At 41.1% G+C, this 23130-nt stretch overlaps 1 protein-coding gene across 4 annotated transcripts in view; it reads right to left on the bottom strand.

Annotated features, from left to right (window-relative positions):
• The window catches only part of PLXNB2 (plexin B2), a 247415-nt gene that overhangs the window by 157296 nt on the left and 66989 nt on the right, over positions 1-23130 (bottom strand). For all 4 annotated transcript variants that reach the window (XM_052667742.1, XM_052667740.1, XM_052667741.1 and 1 more), the window contains one exon: positions 13539-13718. The gene's annotated coding sequence lies outside the window, so the exon portion shown is untranslated. The remainder of the gene's footprint in view (positions 1-13538; positions 13719-23130) is intronic.

Genomic DNA, 23130 nt, shown 5'->3' with positions numbered 1-23130 from the left:
TTGTGAACTACTATTCTGTGAGATGGAGCAGCATATGTTTAGGTCATATACAGAGCAAAAAAAACAAACCAAAACAAAACATAAAAAGATTTCAGAGGGCATCAGACATCACTAAGAGGTGGTTTGAACTGAAGGAAGTCCATGCATGAAGAAGAAGTGAGAACTCTGGCCAAGATTACAGGACATCCTCCTTCCAGGAGGAGACTAAAATAGAACCACCTCAACAGGTAACTGCAATGTGACACATCTGCAGATACCTCCTTGCAGATAAAACATACAGTAGACACAAACAAAAATGAATTAAGCAATTGTTGTTTCTCTGCTATTATCATTTCTGTTTTTAAATGTCTGGGCAGTGTTTGGAAGCTATGGGTGAAAGGTTACTTGGTAGAATGGCAAACAGATTTGGTCTCTGAGGTCGGGCAGGGCAGGGCATTAAATTAAAGTCAAGTACTATCTTCCTACCATATATATTTAGTTAGGTTTTGCGAGGGAAGAAAACAACTACATTAGCCTAGACTGAACTAAACAAGATTTTACTAGCTCTCTAATGACCAACCATTGCATCTTTTTTCTTCATAGAATCACAGAATGGTTTGGATTGGAAAGGATATTGAAGACCATCTAGTTACAACCCCCTACCATGGGCAGGCTGCCACCCACCAGCTCAGGCTGCCCAGGATCCCATCCAACCTGGCCTCAAATGCCTACAAAGATGCAGCACCCACAGCTTCCTTGTGCAGCTGTGCCAGGGCCTGACCACCCCTCTGAGTGAAAAATTTCCTCAAACATTTAACCTAATTCTCCCCTCTTTTCATTTAAAACTATTCTCCCTCGTGCTATCACTATCGGACTACGTAAAAAGTCAGTCTCCCTTCCGTTTAGAAGCTCCCTGGAAGGTTGCAATGAGTTCTTCCTTGGCGCCTTCACTTCCCCGGACTGAACAAGCCCAGCTCCCTCAGCTCTTCTTCGTGTCCTGTTTTGTTTCAGTGCCTGCCCAAACACACAGTTAAAAACCAGACGGAAGCCATAAAAAGTGAGTGAGGTACCTCAGCAGGAAAGGTGAAACAATAGCCAGTGCTTCCCCTCTTACAAATTAGCCAGGCTTGTAGTTTTGAAAGATTCCTCAAACCAATCCTGCTGGCAGGGCTGTTTGCCAAACCTGGGGAAAGCAGATCAAGGGAGACAGTGCTTCAGGACAGGGGAGCTGCCCTGGGCCTGGAGAGACCTGCTGTGTGCTGGAAGCAGAAGGACAGGAAAAGGACACCAACTGTTGTCTGATAAAAAGGCCACAAACAAACCAGAACTGTCAGAAATATGGGGAGAGGTTCACAACTAAAGATGTGTGTCCGAATCTCCTTCTGCTCTATTTAAGTCTAAAAAATAACTGTGCGCTTAGGCTGGTGAATTAGGGGCAAGATCTGGGAGAACTCCCATCAGCCAGCTCAAATGAGACTCACAGGGAAATTGTAGAGGTGCTGACCTCATCAGACCTGCTGGGCAACCCAGCTGGCTGACACCACACCAGGTCCTTTTTTCAGAGATCTTGACTTGGGCCATTTTACCCTTGGAGACAGAGGAACTGAAACTTCACATCTTAACCAAGGAGAGCCTGAGAGAAAGATGGGATGCAATTGATTCAGATTCACATTCCTTTCAAAAGGGAAAAGCAACACATCTAAGCTTTGTTCTGCTACTGTGTCTGCTGTATCAAATCAAGTGGCAAGCAGGTTGAGGGAGAGAGTGCCAATGGCTTTACACCAGAAGAGGGGAGATTTAGGTTAGATGTTTGGAGGAAATTCTTTACTCAGAGCGTGGCGAGGCCACAGCTGTCCACAGAAGCTGTGGGTGCTCCATCCCTAGAGGTGTTCCAGGCAGGGCTGGATGGGGCGCTGGGCAGCCCAAGCTGGTGGGTGGCAGCCTGCCCACGGCAGCAGTTGGAACTGGGTGGGCTTTCAGGATCCTTTCAACCTCAGCCATTCTATGATTCTGTGAAATAAATCTGCCTGCAATCATGAGTCACAGCCCTTAAATAAAATATTATAGACCTATAGCTTTGGAAAGGTGCATTTCAGTGCTAAATGAATAAAAGATATTAGCTTCATATACATATATCACCAGTTGATGTGCAATTAATTATAATCAAACACATGCAATGTAGCTCTGGAAAGCTTCCATAATGAAATGAAATTGAAAAGGCAACGATTATTTAGTTAAGAAAGAAAATGAATAAAATTAATTCACAAATAACACAGACCAAGCAAATCAACTTGTCTTGTAAAAATATGCAAACAAATTAAAAAAAAAAAAAAAAAAAAAGAAAACACAGTGCTAAATAGACTCTCTGTCATCAAGGCCAGCAAAGCAGCACAACAGAGACAGAGACAGGACATTTAGCGACCAGAAGAAAATCCTATACTGTAATAGAAGGAATTAAAGCAAAAGTAGCAGCCTTTAAGGACTGAAACTCACACATCACTGTCACTTTGGACACTCTCTTCCTTCAAACCATAGCTGGAGCTGTGCCATATTGCCACTTCCCACGATGTCTGATGCCCCCAGCCAATGCAGCCAGAGGTGAGGAGCACTCAAAAGCCCCCTGGCCATTTTTTCCACAAGGTTACTTCTTTGTCTGTGAAATAAATGATCTCCTACTGCAATTCTCCTTACGCACTGTGGCTGATCAGAGGTCAGCTCAAATAGCTCCAGGTGGCGGCAGGGCTGGCACTGAAGGGATGAGGAGGGCTCAGACACCCTGCGCTGCCAGCTCTGCCTCACAACGCTGATGGCCTCCAGCACCAAAGCTGTTTATAGCTTTAGCCTCAGGAGCACAACATTACTTACTGCATAATACAGAATACCATGTTCCCTCATACAAGAGAAATACAGTGCTCCTTGAGACTAAACATAGGCAGACAACTGCACCGATATGGAGGAAAACTCCTTTGTTTGCATTACAAATATATAAATTGCTGCTGTTGTATATATTCACCAGTCTTGCTTTCTGTGCAAAACTTGGAAGCATCTTTTGGACCATCTTCATTATGTGTCAGACAACCTTGTTGTTGATAACCCTCAGCCTTCAGTGCAAATTCACGGAAGGCAGAAGCTATGATCATTTTCACCTTAAACAGAACATTCCATTCTTTGCTTTATTCTGAGTCAATTTGTACGGAGTTCTCCAAACACAGCTCAGAAAATGCTAATGTTAGAGAAAAAATAATTTGTTTACTATATATATTTGGTAAAGCTTTCTCAGCACTTGCATGCAGTATTTCTAGGGAAAAGAATATAGACAGCCTATTTGGTTTTGCAGTACCTCACCAGATCCAACTTCGGTCTGAACAGTCAAACTTTAAGGCAGTCTTTCTGTAGCCAAGTTTGCATTCAAGTGAAAAAAAAAAAAATAGGAAGGGGAAAGAGAAGACCCCACAGATCAACTTTGCAATGTGAACTGGAATGTGCAAAATCGCTTTTGGTCTCCTTCTGTTTGTTTTTAAACAGAAACACAGTGGAGGGGATGTGAGTCCTTGCTTAGCTGTGCTATTCATTGCTGAAACTGAAAATGCTGAAGAGCATCTTTCCTAAAATTACATAGCAACAATGTGAAATAGCTATCTCAGTGAGCCATCTAACCTCTGTTTATCAGCTGAGAAAAACAGGCACTTGTAGAATGCAATTAATCTTCTCCTAGGTGGAGAGCTAAAACTGTGTGCTAAGAAGCAGTCCAGAAGTGCCTATTTTTTTCCAATGACTGTGAAGAAAATCTGAATTTTTCAGTTTCCTCTACATTTATATTTTCACCATGAAGCATTTCATTCACGAAGAGGAAAAAGAAAAAGAAAAAAAAAGATAAGTAAATTTGTCTGTGATCAAGAAACTGGAAAATTCTTGTAAAAGAATCTAACCCATTAGGCTAGCAAGATCGAGGAGACTCAATGTGAAAGAATATAAATAGGTAGCAATGATGACAAAAGAGTAGCTTGACAGTTTATTGACTGTGAATGGTTTTCCCATCAGGAAGAAAAGAATAAACATCATTTCTGAGTGCCAGATATGAAGCACAGTAATATAAGTAAGTATACAGCTGGCTGACTCCAGAGTAGACCTTGCAGATAACTGTAGGGTAGCATCGTAGTTTTAAACCATACAGTGCCTTTTAAGTAATTTACAGGCTTCTATCTCTGCAATTTATATTCTGCATAGAGAAAATTGAACAAATTTTATCCCGGCCAGTGAATGTTGGCATATCCTAATGTCAAATTTCAGCATGCATGCCTGTCACCTGAAGGAACTAAGCTCACAGAGAACAGAACAGGGAACAGAAACATCTGGTAGGATAGGCTCTTTAAACACACACACAATATTAACACTCATCTCCAAGCTATCCAAGTTCAGTTGAATATGGACAAGTGGGAACTTAGAGTGGAGCAGCAGCAAAGTCTCCCAGGCACGTACTAATGTGAGAATTTACTCCACCTGTCTGTTAAAGCTCATCTGATCTCCTCTAGTATTAGCGGGATTTGAACAGGGTCCCTCCATTTTTCAAGGCATCACCCAACTCCTCAGACTGATGTGATCACCCCTTGTAAATGCTGGCATGGAACTTCTTTATGGACTACAAGAGGGTGGAGGTGCTGTTCTCAGATTCTCTTCTGTTCTAATTCTCTGCCCTGTACCTTACAGCAACATTTCTACTTCATATAACTGCATGTAAGGCGATGCTGGTGAGATAGAGGGAAGAAAAGCATCTCACACACCACTAAGAATAACACAAATCATGTCTTTCATGAGGAATGTGACTTTGGTGGATCCTGAACTCGAGATTTTATCTATAGTTGCCCAGATATTCCATCTACGTGAAGATCTTTAGATGATGGTCACTGCCATCACTACGTCACTGCCAATTCCAGAGACACTGCTCTCTCTTCAGGGCACTCAGGTATTCACTGACAGTAACTGCATCCTGGAAAGTCAATAATTCCCTTCCCAGAGGCCATCACAGGTTAGCGTATAAGTAAGATTTCCACTGAATTTCCATGAGGTCCCACCTTTCTTTGCATTACTCAAAGATTTACCACCTTTCTGAAATGCTACCAAGTGACACAGTCTATTTAAGGAAGAGCAAAACACACTGAAGGTCCATGCTGGAGACTAGTTCACTTCCACAGTTAGTAGTCTAATTTTAACACAGACCATTTTGCAGCAATTCTCAAGAGATTGAAATTGCATAGAAGAAATGTTCTCCTTTTACAGCTTGCAGGTACTTTTTGGCAGTTCTAAACAAAGCCATCTTTAACTGGAGCTCGGAGAGCATCCTTAAGTAGGCTCTTTCATTCCTGTTCTGGAACCTGAACAATAGAAACCGAGATAAAAGCAACTTTCAGTCACAATAAATACATTGTTCCAGTTTAATTAGTGTTTTGCCAATACAATTGGTGTGTAAGAGGTCAGAGGAACAGAAAATTGTATACTGTAGAGATCATGCTGTCAGGTAGCACATTAGAAATATTAAAAATGTTTTCCATGACTGTTCTGCAACATACCCACATTGGACCAGCAGAATAGCACGTGCACCAACCAATTCTTTGTGAGTGGGAAGCTGAACCCTGTAATCTCTTTATCATCCTGTCAGTGAGTTAATGGTCATTACCGTGAACAGATTCTTATTTTATCACGCAAGCCAAGGCATCACGGTGCTTTTCATATGATAATAACAACGTTTTACACCACAATTAAACAAGTACAGATTTTTGAGCTTTAGCACAGGCTTAGTGCAACCACGCAACTTATAAACACCACCTTAAAATCTTATCAGACATTTCTGGAGTATACTGTTCTCTTTATGACCAAATCTCTCTCATTCCCTCTCCTCCAAATACAATACAAAAAGGTTAGAGATGTAAACAACAGGGAAAACTCTCGGCTGAGAAAAAACCCTCCCTACATATTGTAACATTACCATCCAGTGCACAGACATGGAGCTTAACAAAGAGCTCAACATGTGTTTCCATTCAAGATTACCAAAATTCCAATGAGTGCTGATTTTTTTTATCAGCACTAAAAATATTCTAACAAACATCCTATGTCAACAGTTACATATTTTGAAAGCAAAAATCTCCCATTGGGCTTTATTTGCTATCAGCAAGAAGTAGTTTTGCAACATTTTGTTTCCAACTCCCCTTCCACAAACAACAATCACCACCACTGCTAATTTCTAAGATTTTTCAAAATATTTTACTGTTCTAAAAAAGCACGTAAATCAATTTTCATTCAAGTATGAAGACCTCCAGAGTTAGATTCAATTTTTTTTGTATTGTTTTTGTATGTTTTGTTGTGTTTCTTTTTAAGATATCCATGTTTTTGAGTGGTAATGGTGGTTTGGATCGGTTCTCCAAAGGATGATTCTACTCTTATCACTGCATAAAAAACATAAATCAAGAACTGGATGCAGCTAAGTGTGAGCACACAAACAACAGGAGAGAGACTGCGCATGCGGTGTTGATCTTGGACCCTAGAAGGAATTTTATTAAGAGTTCAATGATCTTCAAAGATGACTCCCGCAGACTCCTGATTTTCTGTGTTATCTCAGGACACGTCGCGTACAGCAAAATAATAATAAAAAAAGAAATAGCTGAGTCCCAAGTCCACTTCTGCAATACCTCCCAGATAAGAACTGCTGTTTCTTTTTTTAAATTGGGAAAGTCGGGAGAACTGGAGGAAGAGAGAGAGAACACAGGGAAGAAACAGATTCCCTCAGAGAAGCACTCCAAGCTCACGCTTACTGTACCGTAGTGCTCTCCCAGGACAGAAAACTCATTCACCTCATAAATCTATTACATATGGGAGCTGATGAAAGATGTGAGAGCACGGGAGAAAAATAGGCTGTGACTGCTGCCAATAGTCCCTGTTTGCAATGGTTTCTCCTCCCAGGGTGGGCAGATCAAAGAGACTGTGAGCTACCCATGATCAATATACACCAACATCAGTGCCATGTCCGCTCTGGGCCAAAACCAAACCTATGATCAATGGGGAAAGGCTCCTTTGGTTGAGTGCTGTCCTCCAGAGCCATTCCTCTTTACAAAACCACATTTAATTGGTATGAAATAAGGCACTGCCAGATGGTAAGACACATTAACATGCTAGATGGTAATCTATGTATAAAAAAAGTTGAAGTCCAGATTTTAAAGTATAATTAATGATTTCTGGGTGCTCAGTTCAGCTTCCTTTGAAGAAATGCTGAGTTTAGCTTCTGGAGGAAATTAAAAAAACAAAAGCTGTCTCCTTTAACAATTCTTAAGCTCAACCAGCTTTGGGTTGAGGTACCCAAATACCTTGTTGTTTTGGGATGGTTGCCATGAGCCCTCTTCAGAACAACCTCGGAAAATGAAGTAAGCCACAATACATGATGTATTAAAAAGCAAAACTTGTAGTCCTTGCAGCAGATTCCTCCATAGTCCCTGCTCAGCCAAGGCTCTGTGGGGGGGGATAAGCACACATTTATAAAAGTGGAGGAACAAAAAAAAGAAGAAAAAAAAAAGGCCTTTCCTGGGGGCACAGGATGGGCCAATGAGGTAAGCAGGGTATGAAGTTGCTCTGGAGCTAGGGTGTTCTGCAACTACCATGTGTGTGCTCTTCCCTGAAGTAAGCATGAGGTATCGGTCTGGACAGCAGGTACCTTGGCTTTGGCCATCTCCCATCCCAGCAGTGTTGGGCCTGTGCTTACACCCAAAACATAAACATGGCCTCACAAGCTAACCAGCATGCTGTGGCATCATGCCTTGTCCCAGTAGGCCCTTCTGCAGGACAAATGACTGGCTACCCAGACGTGGATGGCTTGTTGTAGCTGATTTGCCATCAAAGATCCAGATCGAGTCCTTTTTCATGAAAAAGATTGGTTGAAAAGACCATCTAAGATGTCTTTATGAGTCCTTATTCGAAGTCTAGTCTACTGAATGGGGATTTATGGGAGCATATGACAGCTGAGCATAGTTGTTTGAGCTCACTGTGGTTCAAGTTTCCCCATTCCTGACATCTAATACAAACTGAACTCTGCATGTAGAGGATCTGATGGGATAGCTACACTGGTTCTGCTGCTCATGAAGATACTCATACACCAAAGATACCAACAGCAAGAAGCCTGTAGGTCACCTCCTCTGTCCTGGCATTGCCTAACTGTTAGGCGAAGCAGAAAAAAGATGCTTCTTCTGACTTAATATTTATCTGCTTTTAGATGTGATTATGGCTTGGCCTAAAATACCTGAAAGGAATTTGACTGTGCATTGTGCACCCTTGTCCTACTGAGCAGAACCTAATTTTACAAGTGACACAAAAAGCAGTTTCCTTTCCATGCTCGCACAAGATGCACACTCTGAATTTAAAAACAAAGCAAAACAAACAAAACAACAAAAACCCACAACAATAGTTCATGTGTTTTCTGCTAACCAAAGAATGCAAATCAATTGGTGCTGGCAGACTATATTCTAGAAAGATCTTCCATGCAGAAGATGCTGTATGTGCCCAAAGAATTCTGTCTTCCACAGCATTCTATTAAATTCTCAATTAGAAGATAAAATAGATAGCAATATTACACTAGCCACAGTACTTACAGTGCAACTATCCACCAAAAAGAAACCTGAATTGTCTCAAATTACTGCTGCAGCGTTAAAGTGCGTGAACTGCCAAAGTAGTCAGTAAGTTAATAGATTTGTTTATGGACTAGACAAAGCTTAATTAAATGAGGCAGCTCTGAAGAACAGTAAATCCTCTCTTCTCCTATCTTTCCCTCTCCTCTCCCCCCTTTTTTCTTCCCAGAGTATCTTTCTCCTAGTGGCATTCCTCTTCCTAATAATCCCATCACAAATGACAGATATGTTATCAGTCATCACTGGGATTTGACACATTCTTAATACCTGTCACGACAGCTCTGAAGTCTGCATGCTACCCCATTGTATTCCACAGCAATTGCAGGAGGTAATGGACACATCAAATCGCAGTCAACGGCTCTGCTTCACTGGACTGCTGAAGGTTTGCCGTATAGAAGCAAATACTTAAAAAAAGCTAATCTATGATTATTCAAAATTACACACTGAATAAGTAAATATAAACCATTAACCAGAACAAATAGCTTTTGCACTTTCTATGCCTATATTCATCCCGAGATAGATTGGCCATATTGTCAAATGCGTTATCATATTTATTGATTAGAATGGTTCTTTTTTTTTTTTTTTTTTTTTTTTAAATCTGTAATAGTAACAGTAAAAAAGAGATCAATGAATCAAAGTCTTTATTGAAAGGATTGAAGTGTTACACTGGTAACATGGGAGTGTACTGCTGCATCATCTGCTTTTCCTTATTTTAGTAGAGAATCTGATGCAAAGGTAAGGTGCAAGTCAAGGCTAGAACCAGAGTTAATGTCAGAGAAAAACACCTGAACTTACACAGAGACAGTGAGACTATGAAGTGTCGTTCAAAGCAGTGTCAACACTATAAAGGTGAGATGTAAGCACTGAGGAACACAAGTTTCAAAACTGAGCAGAGCCAGGGAGAGTGAGGAAGGGGACTCAGTGTGGGAGAGCTCCATGACTGGGACAAAAAAACAGAGACAGAATCTTACCACTGAGCGATAAGGACAAGAACCACCAACAGGTAGGTGTATGAGGCTATTTCTAATGTCAGCTGATCTCTATGGACTTGTTCAAGCCTCCAAAAGAACTGTGACAAATATGGAACTCCACAGAACCAGTTCAACACCAAAATCTCTAAACAGATATATTTTCTTTAAAACAAACTCAAATTTTCCTTCAGATGACCCTGCTCATCTGTGTACAATACCTTTCAGGCACAAAAGTGAAATAGCTTCTTACTGTAACATCTCTTCAAAAATGAACTTAAAGACTTTCTCGTTTTAGCTGAGCTGCTGTGAAGCACCATGCAGCCAGTCCCTGCCAACAGCATATAAACTGCAAGGCAGCAGTGGGCCTTGCCATTAGCAAATGCAATCACTTCTTGTTCTCAATGCATTTACAGTTTTGCACAAAATTAAAAAAAAAAACAACACCACCAACAAACCACAACAAAAACCCCACACAGATTAAAGACAATGCAGCCCTGTGCACACAAGTAACTTAAGACCCTTTCAGCAAGGCAATAAAGCAAGGGCAGGACAGCGAGTAGCATGCTGGAATCAAAAGGAAATGCCTTAGTGACATCAGTGAGATTTGGAGAAGGTCTGGAGGCAGGAAGACAGGCAGCACACACTCAGCGAGTTAAAGAACTGCACATCCTTTGGTCAAAATTACCGAGCAATATTAAGGGGTCTCAAAAGGTTGTTTGCATTTAGAAGAAATTTATGAGCAGTCTGTTGTTCGCTGGTGACAGTGGTTGATTTTTTGTTTGTTTGTTTAAAACCAGTGGAATTACCCAAGAGCAGATCTTGCACCTGTAAGCGCTCAGGTGCAAAGCAATGGCATCTGGAGCAGCAGGGACTCCAACCCACGATGCGTCTTAACACTATCCTAAATCCTATCCTGAAGTAACAGCATCGATTGAGTATCATCTCATGCAGGCAGTATGAAGTGCTCTCAGAGAAGGCAAAGTTTGTAGCAGTGGGCTTCATACCATATCAGATATTGCCAGTTCTTCAGCAACCAACGTAAAAACACACCATGAACACACTTGGCATCCCATCTTCTGATGTCAACCTTGTGCCAGAGTCTGCTCCAGGTCCCATGTATGCTGTTGGTCTGCACACAGCCGAGGCAGCCCCACCTCGAGGTCTTCCCAACAAGTGCTGCGATCTGGCCGCACTCCAAGGAGCATTACAGCTTCCCCTGCTGCCTGCGCTCCCGGTTATTCCTTTCATATACACGCTCAGCTGTAAGCAAATCAACATGCCAATCGCTTGGGACACATGGCTTAGCTTATACTTAAGACTTGCCATTCGGGTTTGTGCTTTGGACATTGATTTCTATTGTCTCAGCTATCACTCAACAAAAGGGCACTTAATTGCAGTCTCATTTAGTCTGGGGGGAGGAGGGGAACAACTTTTACCAGCCCTCTGATTGATGGCAGTCATTAGCACCTTCCAGCACAATGCCACTTATTAGAAGCCCCATTTCTATGGCAAGTTCATTGCCACACAAGTGAACTGGGGCTGCGGCTGCACTCTTTAACAACTCCAGAGACGCGAAATTGAGTCTGCAAAAATGCATATGCCAGCCACCCATTTAAAAGGGGAAACTTTGAAGATTAATGAAGTTTGAAGAAAGCTTCTTGAAAGGGAAAAAAAAAAAAAAAAAAAAAAGAAAAGAAAAAAGAGAAAAATTAGGAGAAAACTCACTGTTTCTGTTTCCTTTCTCGAGCACCATTATGTAGTTACTTAAATGGCTGTAAGACAGCACCCGACCCGATCGACACTTAGGTACACACAGCTAATGCCAGGAAGCACTCAATCCCCATACATCAAAGTTTATAATTGCATACCATGAAAGGCAGTGCTGAAGAATTCCATAAACTATTTTGCCTCTTATATGAGCATTTTCTATTTCCTTTGTGATGGAGGAATGAAGGAATTTAATATCCACATTCAATATCCTACATGTTCTGTAGAGCAATGAGCCACACATGCAGTGTTCTAGCCAAACTGCTGACCGTGGACTTTTAGTACTCAGTTCATTTTATTAAAAAGCACAGGGATGCTAATCTTCCTTTCAAAGGAACAGACCTCAAGAAACAACCAGATCAGTGAAGGCTTCTTGAAAAGGAAATACCATCTTTTATCATCAGTCCAGTTATGAGGAACTTGCAGTAATTTCAGTAAAAGTCTAATATCTGCTTTGAAAATTATAATGATGCGAGTTATCAAAATGTTTAATCATCGCAGAATCTAAGACCAAGCCCATTTTGAACATCAAACCTCCCAGCCAGGCATACAAACACGCCATGTATTATCAGACAAGCCTTTGTGCAGTTTTGGAAGCCTTTTCCATCGGGGAGGCAGCTCGCTAAGGCTGACTGCAGGGAGCTGACGCGTGGCCAAACACACGGCTCAGTCGTGGGAGCGCTCACCCCATCCTGGCACAGAGGCCTCTGCATCCACAGAAAAGTGCTCCTGGCTATTCTCAGAGCACACCCTGTGTTATCCACATAATTGATTGAAAATTTCATTGCAAAATTACAGAAACTGCTCTTCTATTATTCCTTTTTAGCAGATCCACCCGTCCTCCGCAGGACGTTCCTCAGTGATACTCGTCTTCTCTCATGCATATTTCTAAGTGAGCTTAAATAGCTATTTTCATGCTTTCCCCTACATTTTGAGAAATCACGGTTTTAGGTAGATAAATGAATGTGCGTAGGAGGGAATATTTTTTTTGTTTTAAAACAGCTGTCTTCATTGTTATTCATTTTGCAGCTCACATGCATGTAAAGCTGTATTTTGATCCCTCCCTTTCCCAATAGTTTCCAAGCAAAAGTAAAAACTTCATACAAAGAAGCAGCATGTAAAAAACAAAAACCAAAGAACAAAAACTACTCCCAAACTGGCATGCAGCCAGTTGCCAGCTAAATGATATTATACACTCAGTTTTCTTAACAAGGCTCTTTGCAAATTTTATTTTCCTCTCCCATTGTTTTGTTTCGCTGCAGTGTCAGACAGGAGACACGTGTTTCTCTTTCTGTAAAGGCTAAGTGCTACCTTCCCAAAAGTATAGTCCGTGGATAATTATTACCAGTAGTGGAAGGCTGACGTTTCAGCTGCAGAGACAATTCCATAGAAATGCTTCACGTTTCCCTCCAACCTCGTTCCAGACTGGAAGGAGCACTCCAGCAGCACTTCCAGGAATGTCACCAGCACCCGACAAGCAGTCTGAATGGTTTTAAACTGATTAGCAGCTAAAGAACAGACCAAGGACCATGTTTGAGTAAGCCCTCTGTCATTCTTCACTTCAGGTCTCTTTGGATGCTTAAGTTTAAAGAAAACTTAGCTAGGCAAAGGGGTTTTACAAGCCAGTTTCTGAGAATCCTGTCAGGCCAACTTAGGCTAATCGATGTGAACAAGTCCTGGAAAAGAACTGGATTGAATCTCTCTGATTGTCCACAGAGATGCAGTCAAACCTGAACACCTTTGAGATTCAGTTTAATCACACATCTGCTCAGTGTCCCAGTGGGAGACTCAGAACCTAAGTGCAAAATTAGGGCAAGCGCTAGCACAGCAGTCAGCCAGAGCATCTTGCTGGCAGCGGCACAAACCTGCTCTCCTAGCAAACATACCAGCTATAAATAGGTTTATGAATACAGAACCTGTGCCAAGCTGCTCCTTCTTTCTTTTCTTCTCTTTTTTTTTTTTTTTGCTAATCTTTAATGCCTCTTGCAAAATTGCCTCCTAAAAGTTTTATCTCCATTAATAGTAATAAACTCTTATTATATGCTTCAGCAACATTTGAAAGTTTTGAAGAATAACAACAAATTTGCCGAGGAAAATAGAACAATAATGTCCCATTAAAAAAAGCCAAGTGTATTAAAAGAAAAAGCAAGCTTACCTGAAAAAATTCACATTAGAATTGTATGTGTACCCCCTGCTTGGGAGAGACGAGCTGACTTCTGCCAGGTCTTCAAGAGGGACACAGTGGTGTCTGGGTTTAATCGTGTCCAGCTGTGCTCTGAAGGTACCAGGCCAGCCCCAGACCTGAGCCCTGTGCTGTCACTGTCAGTCTTCTCAACTGGAACAACAGAAAATGATCTTAGCATGCAATGCTTCGGCTTCAAGACCCAATGATGGACATTTGCACTGACTGCTAGAGATTCAGTATAGCCTTATACAAAGGGAAAGCCATTAACACTGCTGCTGTCAATAAGCACGGTTCTCACTTGGCCTTTCCCAAGCAGAGGTGCCCTCTCAACACATCTTGGGAAAATGCAAAGCCCTTGAAAGCTATTTACAAAGCATTCTAGCTCTCCCTTGGAAGGGTCATGTTTCTAGAAGATAATGATAAGTCCACAGTAAACTTACTTAGACATCATCTGTGGCAAGAACACTTTATGATAAGAATTTGACTTTGAGCTGTCAATGCTTAGCTGACCAAATAAACCAGTGCTAATTTCAAACAGAGGCATTAAACAAAGACTTAAATTACCTTGTACTTTCATCTACTCTCATTCTCTTGTGTTCCTTTTTTCCCCCTTTTCCCTCCCAAGCCCTACGTAGTTCACCATCCATTTTCAAGGATGGATGCCTAAATGAAGCCCTTTATTAAGTCTCAATTTTTAAAAGCAATGTCACCTTGCAGTTTCCTTTCACTTCAGAAATTAAATTCCAGGAGCATATTCTTGAAAAGCCTACATCTATACTTATTTCAACTTTCTGGGGAATAATTGAGTATGGAAAGTAAGACTTAGCCTGATGAAAATTTTATTTCCATTTAAAAATAAAGGGGAATGCATAGAAAAGAATTTTTTCCCCTGTCTCCCTCCTTTTTTCTCTTCTGAAAGGTGAAGACAAAGGAGACGCATTACAGTTCCATTTTTTCTCTATCAAAAATCTCACTCACCACCATGTACTTAAGTTTTCAGGCCGCCAAATACTATGCTGTGTTCTTAGCAACTTGGCCTTGTGGGACTGTATGTCCTCCAGTGGACCTTTCCCAATCTAAGTTATCTTGTGATTTTTTTCTGAACTCCTTGTTCCGGCAGTCCAATTCCATCAAAATTTTACATATGAAATCTCTTAAGGAGGTATTTTTATCTTAAATTAGCAGAAGTATCTTCTCAGGTGTCATAAACTCAAAGGCCTTTAACACGTTTAGAGAAAACTAGTACTGTAAGAAAACTAAGAGAACAGATCATAGGCCCTCACTTGGGCAGTGCTGAGAAAGAGCCTGGGGGAAAAATGGGCCAGTATTTACTGTAGAACGTCCACATTCACAGGAATACATTTTCTATCTGTGATTCTGAAGTCAAGACAGTTTTTAAAGTCATCTCGAGCTCCAGTGTCACCTGGGTTGTGACAACTGTCACAAACGTTTACAGCAGAAGGAGTGGGACTGCACGCCTCACACCCCTCCCTGCCTACGGTTCCCCAGGAACTGGGGTCGCACAGCCCACAGCTCCTGCACCTCTGCCCGACTCATGGTGACCTTCACAGGCTGAACCACAGAGCTGGTCAGCAGGCTTCCTGAGCAGCAAAGAGCTGACTTTTCAAAGAGACCCACAGATGACAACTTGCTCGTGACTTTTTTTCTCCCAAATCCTTAATCATACGTATGCATTTTGAATAATACTTGACCCAAGGCATGTAATACAAAAAGTTCCGTTTCTTTGTGTACCAGCTCTCATCAGAGAGGAATAAAAACATAACTTAAAAGATAGGCTATCCAGGGATTAAAATTCAAGAATTCCAGCCCTAAGACACGATAAAGACAAGACATTAGAATATAATTTTTTCTACCATTAAGGTGGAAGAAGCCACAGAGGAAGTTCTCCTCAAGTTCAGCCTAATTTGTGTTGCTCTTCACAGCTTAATACTCATCTTTTCTATCCTTCTCTTTGTTTCCGTTCAAGAATTTCAAATACTTCCCCTCCTAGTCCCAGCACCGCACACACTGCCCATCCAACTCCATCACTGCTGCTGGAGCCACCAAGGCAAGAAAGGACAAACACCCGCAACACAGCACTAGGCTGGGACTAACCAGGAGGGAGATGCACATCCTTTCTTCCTTCATTTTTCAAAAATCACAGGCACAATACAGCACATTTGCAGCTTTATTGTAACAACATGATTTCAAAGAAAAAACATCATCACCTGTTTTAAAGTTGAGCCTTTGCCTCAGAGTCTAAAAAGAACTGTTTGAAACAGAGGATTTTTTCTTCAATACCTTCCCTATCATTTGCTTTGAAGCTCATTATATTAGTGAGAGCAGTTGAGGAGCTAAGTCAAATTTAGGAATCCTGAGGAGAGCTGTACGCGCAGCTGGCATGTAGGTCTATGGCAAGGATGCAGGTCAAATCACATCAGTAGCACTTCCAAGAACACAGAGTGCCTCAGAGCACATGGGAGAGACACCAGCTCACAGACTGGCCCACAGACAGCAGCACGGAAGATGATTTGTTCACTCCTCAGCAAAGGGCACAGACCAGGCTGCTCACACCTTCCAGGCTTACCCAGAAGATCATGAAGAGTACAGCATTATTATTTTTTTGTGTTCAGTGCCATTTTTCAAATAAATTTAGGGGAATAAGCACCATTACACTTATAATCCACAATCACCTGCCAGTGACTGCAGCGTGCCCTAAAGCAAGTCTCAGCTATTATTCTAGCTGGCTAGATGAAGGTCACTGACACAGCTAACACCTCTGACATTTTATAATCAATTGCCAGCATTTACAGAGGAGAAAATATCTCTGGCATTGAGCACACTTGGAAAGAAAGAAACTCATTTCAATTAATCTTAAGCTTGCTGTCTCTGATAGCCAAAACATGAAACGACGATGCAACCTAGCCAGCCAAATATTAGTGAGATTGGTTTCTGGCATCCAATGCCATATTCTGTTTGTATATAAACAACTGCAGTTTATCTGCCTCTTTAAAATAACTGCAATATGAATCATCATAAGGATAGCAGCAAAGAAACAGTCAAATACTTGTAATTGGAGAAAATATCATTTAATTCTCAAAGCAACCGACTACAAATACCAGACAAGCTAGCACTGAACACCTACTGAAGCATTCTCATACCTTGTGTGGCCACTCTTGGAAGAAATGCTGACCTTTATGAAGCCCTCTGCTGCTAGAAAAGTCTGATATTGCATATTCATCCAGTGCCTGCTTTCATCTCGAAGACAGGAACAGAGATTCCTGCCCTTTAAACTATCCTTGATTTTTAGTCAGATGTTATATTTCCCCCCCTCAGAAGTGAGGACGGAGGACTTAGGAAGAGAGATTTCAAAACAATACTTTGTAAACAGTTCTCAAGTCCCCTTTGATTTATAAGCTGCCAAAATGTTGGATGAATTCAGCAGCTGGGAAGCCCGAGATTTGACAGCTCTGCCCTTACTCAGTGGTTCAAAGTGGTTCAAAGGAATCACTTTAAATTAATGCAGAGCCTCAGAGAACATGGAGATCTCCAACTTAAGACCTCTTAAAGACCACTGTTTCCATTGAAATTCTTGTTTCTCCAGTGCTCTAGCTCCTAATACAAGCCATTACTCAGCTCTTGCTATTCACAGGAGTTAGTTGCCTTATGGGATAATGTTTGTGTCAAATACAATCGCTAAAGGCGCTCCAATTTACACTAATAATTGTCATTAGGAAAAGAAAAAAATGGTTGCAGTTTTTGTCAGAAAAGAACCGTTTCCCAATGTTTAGCATAGGCTGGATAATGGTCACAGGCAGCATCTTGGCTCAGTGGGAAGCACTGGTAGGTGGTAAATGAGAGTGCTGCAGAGGGGACAGATATTTTTCAAGGGGGGAGAGGGAAGAGTGTCTGCTGAAGGAGGCACCCTGACGGCATGAGATTTATGCATCCGCCCTCATGTCAGTCAGGGAGGAGGGAATCATTATGCAGGGCCAGCTGCAGGGGTGTGCGCTGCTGTCTGGAGAAATTAGAAGTCTAGCAATGAAAGATAAAGAAGGGAGAAATGACAGAGTGAATGAAAACCCCATGATAAACCCATTTAGGCTCTCTTCTCCCCAGGATGAAAGATAAAGTGTAATCTTTTTGGCATATATCTTGGCTGAGACTCAAACAAACATGCCTAAATATACACATGTGCACACCCCAGAGATGCACACTGCCACTGCCCACCAAGATGACCACTAAATTCAAAGAGTACTAAGCAGGACTTCTCCTGCATGGTGAGTTACATTCTGGGGAAAGATCCGAGCATGTGAAAACACTTTCGATTCCAGGAAGTCTCATCTGCTGCCGAATGCCTTCTTTGTTTAAATACCTTCGAAGCAATCCTTCCATTTGAATACCTCAGGGGAGTGGCAGTGGAAGGAAAGGGAGTGATGACAGAAACACAAGATGCTGAAAAGCAACAGAGCTCAGGCTTTGTTGTTTGGCTTAGAAGTTTCCAATTTTGTGTGGCATTCCTGTACCGAAGAGAATCTGTGTCCAAGTCAGGCAGTTCTGCATAACTTCTTGTCCTAGTTAAGACAGAGTTTCTTTTTCTCCCTCATCAGTATAGTCAAAGAAACAAAATACTCATAATATTGTTTCATTATGTTTGTTAATAAAAACAGTGTTGAGTTAGGCTCTCGAGTCCTAGTGTATTGGCTAGCGAAGGAATAGCGAAAGAGTGAACAAGAAAAACAATGGTCATGAAAGCCCCTTGTTAAAATTCCACCCCTCAGCCTACCAGGGGATGTGTCTGGTCATTTTTCCTTCTGCCTGTCTTGATCATTACCAAAGCCTCAGGGCCTGTGAAATTCTTCCAAGAATGCTAATGCCTTGTGAGAAGCAAAACAGTATGAAAAGGAAACTGTTCAATGAACATCTTCCTGAGGCAGGAGGGAGGAAGGATGCACTCTGACATCTTATTTTCAAGGTACATACACTGACCAATGGTGCTAGCCTGATTCTTTACCAGGAACAGGAGAAATAAATTACACTCAGCATGCCAAAACACCGTGACTTATGTCACTGTCTGTCCTTCAGTATAAGATCCATGAACAGTTTTATAAGAATGTTTTGTTCATGTACAAGCATGAGAATTAGAGAAAACCAAACAAAACAATTCTACAGTAGAAGTCTTCCTTTCCACAAAGTATATATACATTCAGAAATGTGGGTATTTGCTTTTCTTTTAAAATACTTTAAAAAAATCACCTCTTGGTTTGTTTGTTTTTTTTTCCTTGTACAAGGCAGCTCTTTTGCAATATTCTTCCTGGCTGTATAATCTATCAGAAGTTAAAGAGGATTATGCTATCAGGTTTCAGATTAACCACTGACCACATTTGTGACTACCTGCCATGTTACACAATCACTTACACCTGTACTCCGTGAATCCAGCAGCTTAAAGCACCCAACCTTCAGAGAAGTAATTCCACTCCCAAATCCATAGCTGGGGGAATTGAGACATTGAGTCATGGTGCAAATGGGGTACAAAAGTGAAGAACGTGGCCCTCTGATGAATTAAAACAAATGGAAAAAAAACACACGGGTGAGGAAACGTCACTCTGAAGGCCAGTGTTTGATCAATGTTATATGAAAAAGCAAAGGAATAAAACAGATTTTTACAGTGAACAAAACTAAAACTGCAAAATTCTTAAGCCACAAACCCGTGTAATTGTCAAAGCACAAACAATACTTCTTATAGTAAGGCAGTTATGTTTCACACTTTTTCTAAGGAAAATAAGGATAGGCAAAGGTGTAATATTAATATCAATTCAGGAAATACGTTCCATAGTAAGATATCAAATATATTATGAAAGGAGAGAAAAGGAACATGGTTATTTATCTGGCTTGAAAATAGCACAGTGTCAAGTTAATTTAAAATTCAATTTCAGTTTAAAGCATTACAAGGAAGAGAGAACTCTATGTATCATAGGTTGTAAATTGAAATCCTAGCCAGGCTTTTTGTCTGCCAACTAGTTGTGTATCAGCTATAAAGCCAGATTGTGGGCGCTTCTTTTAGGAGATTGGGCTGCAAGGCTCTCATAAACCACATTCAGAGAACTTTGTCATTTACTGTTTCCAAAGGCATTTTATTTAAAGTTTCTCATATTCAGTTACTTAACTGAAAACTGCTTTTACAATAACCCTGAGGTAACTTGTACAACGTGAAACGCAGCACAGAAAAGCGTGCAGGGCCCTACCCTGGAGGAACCAGGGAACCAGGAGGATCTCATAGGCATTCACACAAAACCAAATAAGCAAGAGCAATTTGTGAGCAAAAGCAGCTTTTAGCAGGACACAAAAAAAGGAGTGAGTCAAGGAGGAATTCTGTCCTCCAGCAGCCCCTGTGCAGCCCAGAGGCCTGGATGACGACAATAATGCATGTATACCCCTGACCTCTGCTCCTCCAAAAGGAAGGCAAAGAGAAGTGGCCCTTTACAGCAGCTGTGGCTGTTTTTATTTAGTCTCATAGGCCTTCAATCTCACTGTACAAACACGTTGCGAAATCTCCAAAGCTAGCTGAGGGAACAGACAACACCTTGGAAGGGTTTGTTTTTGGCGAAGCAGAATGTAAGGTGTACACAAACCAGTACTCCAGAAAGGCACTGAAATTTATCTCCATTGACACATCCGCAGCTGGGAACAGCAGCAGCAGCTTTTTCATGCTCACCTCACTCCCTGCCATTTTGGAGATATGGGGAAAACACATTGGAGTTGATAGAAAAGTGATTTTTTGATTTCAATAATGTCTTTTATTCTGCCTTTGCAAATTACATAATTTGCTCATTATATATAATTGCATTTGCATTTTTCATAAAATAATAATTTCCAACAATTGTGGAGGTTTAAAAAAGGAAAGGGGTGAGGAATCTGATGGTGCATGAGATGGAAGAGTGTTAGGTTTTCCTCTCCTTTTTAAAGAAATACATCTGGGCTTCCTCCTTCTCCCACAGCTGAGTTTGAGACCGTAGGTATGCTCCCCAGTCTGCTTCTCACTTATACCCTCACCACTGGAATGGTTTATCCACGTTTTTGCCTTACTATGCATTTTTGGACCTACAGCTCCAAAGTGGTTTTTTATACGCTTTTTTTTTTCCACTGGCGCTTACTTTGGAAACTGCCATCAGTGCACCAATATTTATACATGTGGTGATACAAAAATATGCCATTTGCTTTGATGTACAGGACATTTAGCAGTGATAAGACATCCTACTGACATCATCATTATATGGTGGTATAATCAAAAGCTTTAAGTCTGAAATACTCATTCAGTGCCCCTTGCACAATGGCCAAAACAAGCCCCAGTGTTGCTTAAATTTCTGCAGAAATTAGGAAATGTGAAAAGAAAAAAAATCACCCAAACTACCCAAACTTAAAACTGCATCAGAACACAGCACAAGGACACTGCACACAAGAGCATACAATGCTTGCTTTCTTTCTGTGCTAGCCATTATACAGCATGTGACTCCATTCTAATGCTATTTTATTAAAACATTTTTGGTAGCCAGATGTTGTAAACACAAATCAGGAGGAGCTGAAGCTGAAAATGCCAGCTACTACTAGATATAATCAAGGGACTAAACCAGCCCCTGTCAAGGATGCCCCTCACGTGATGGTGGGAGCTTTCCACAGAGGAGGTTTCAGTCTCTCGAGCTTGATGGAGGTTGGGAATTAGAGCTTTACTGGGCTCTGTACAAGCTGTTTGTTACCATCTGATCACAAGATGGGCACAAACATCCCACAAAAACAAGTAGAGACAATCTGACATAGACACAAAACATTATTAAAAGACTTGCCCTTCAAAAAAGATTGGGTAATATGATGAAATGCTGGATAAAGCACCAGCCTACAGCGTATGTTAAAGAAAGCAATAGCTCAGCAGAAGAGTGCCAGCAGACTAAGACTTCGCATTTTCAGTCCTTTCATCTTTAAAAACTAAACAGATTTTTTTTGTTTTAAAATGATTTTAAATGTTCTTTTTACTTTTGATTTGCACACCAATAATAAAGAAACTTCATGTGTTCCAATATTGTGCTAAAAAAAGTGTTTAAAGTTTTCTACAAATTGGAAGTACTTCAGAAAAAAAAAAAAGATATATATATAAAAAACCCAAAATATATAATCAAGTTCTTTGAAGTCACTTTCTGCTCTACTCAGACTTTCATACTAATTGGTGAGTTTCTCATTTCATCTTCTTAGGCACAGACAATTTCTAAGCGATTGAGATTTAGGATGTACTATTTTAATGCTAACAGTGTACTTAAATGAGGTCAGATTTTAATAAAATTCAAGGCATTCATGATAGAGAAAGGCTTACACTTGGGAGTATATTTTTACCAAAAAAAAGAAAGGTAGGCTGCTGTATCATAAAATGAGTCAACTCAGATAATTATGTAATCACTATTCATGATAATTCCACTACTAAGTGTCATGAAAAAACACCAAAAATATATAAACCCTCAATACTCACATGAAAAGCCTTGCAGGTCCATTCTTTCCTCATTCTTAGCTTACATGCAAAAACCCTCAGTAAACAGAAGCGTTAGGGAGTGTTAACACAGGTTACTTGGGATTAACTGAACCAATTCTAATTTGGCCAGTAAAAACCTTGACCACTTCCAAACTTGCTCATTTTCCAAAATAACAGCAATTAAACCTCAATAAATTCAACAAGGAGAAGTGCAAAGTCTTGCATCTGGAGAGGAACAAACCCAAGCATCAGGACATGCCTGGGACCACCTAGAAAGCAACTGCAGAAAAGAGGGGCTCGGTGGACGACTAGTTGAACATGAGCCAGCAGTGTGCCCTTGCTACAAAAAAAAAAAAAAAAGCTGATAGTATCGTGCTGTATAAAGCAAAGCACTGCCATCAGGTTGAAGAGAGACCTTTCCCCTCTATTCAGAACTCCTGGAGTACTGTGTTCAATTCTGGGCTCTCCAAGACAAAAGATACACGAACATCCTGAAAAGAGTCCAATGTAGGGCCAGAAGATGATGATGGCACTGGAGCAGCTCTCCTCTGAGGAAAGGTTGAATGAGCTGAAGTCTGTTCAGCCTGGAGAAGAGGAGAACTGGGGAGAACTCATCAATGTCTATGAATACTTAAAGGGAAGGTGCAAAGAAGACAGAGCCAGCAGTGCCCAATGCCAGGACAAGAGGCAATGGGCACACACTGGAACACAAGAAGTGTCATCTGAACATGAGAAAGCTCTTCTGTGCTGTGCAGGTGATGGGGCACAGGTTGCCAAGAGGCTGTGGAGTCTCCTCCATGGAGATCTTCAAATGCCTGGATGTGGGCCTGGGCACCCTGTTCTGGGTGTTCCTGCTGGAGCAGAGGCTGGAAAAACAGACCCAGAGGTCCCTGCAAACCTCAGCCATTCTGTGAATTCAGGAGCCATGTTAGGACTAACATTCTAATTTTAGGATTAGTATTTTAAAATCTGTATCTTGCCTTTGAAATACATAATTATGAAAAAATAATTTACTATTACAAGTGCACTGGTGCTAATACCTGCACA

The sequence above is a fragment of the Tympanuchus pallidicinctus genome, unplaced genomic scaffold (assembly GCF_026119805.1).
Source record: "Tympanuchus pallidicinctus isolate F22 unplaced genomic scaffold, pur_lepc_1.0 scaffold8, whole genome shotgun sequence".
In the NCBI taxonomy this organism is placed as follows: Eukaryota; Metazoa; Chordata; class Aves; order Galliformes; family Phasianidae; genus Tympanuchus; species Tympanuchus pallidicinctus.
The sequence above is the reverse complement of the archived record's forward strand: the minus strand, read 5'-3'. Positions and strand labels throughout refer to the sequence as shown.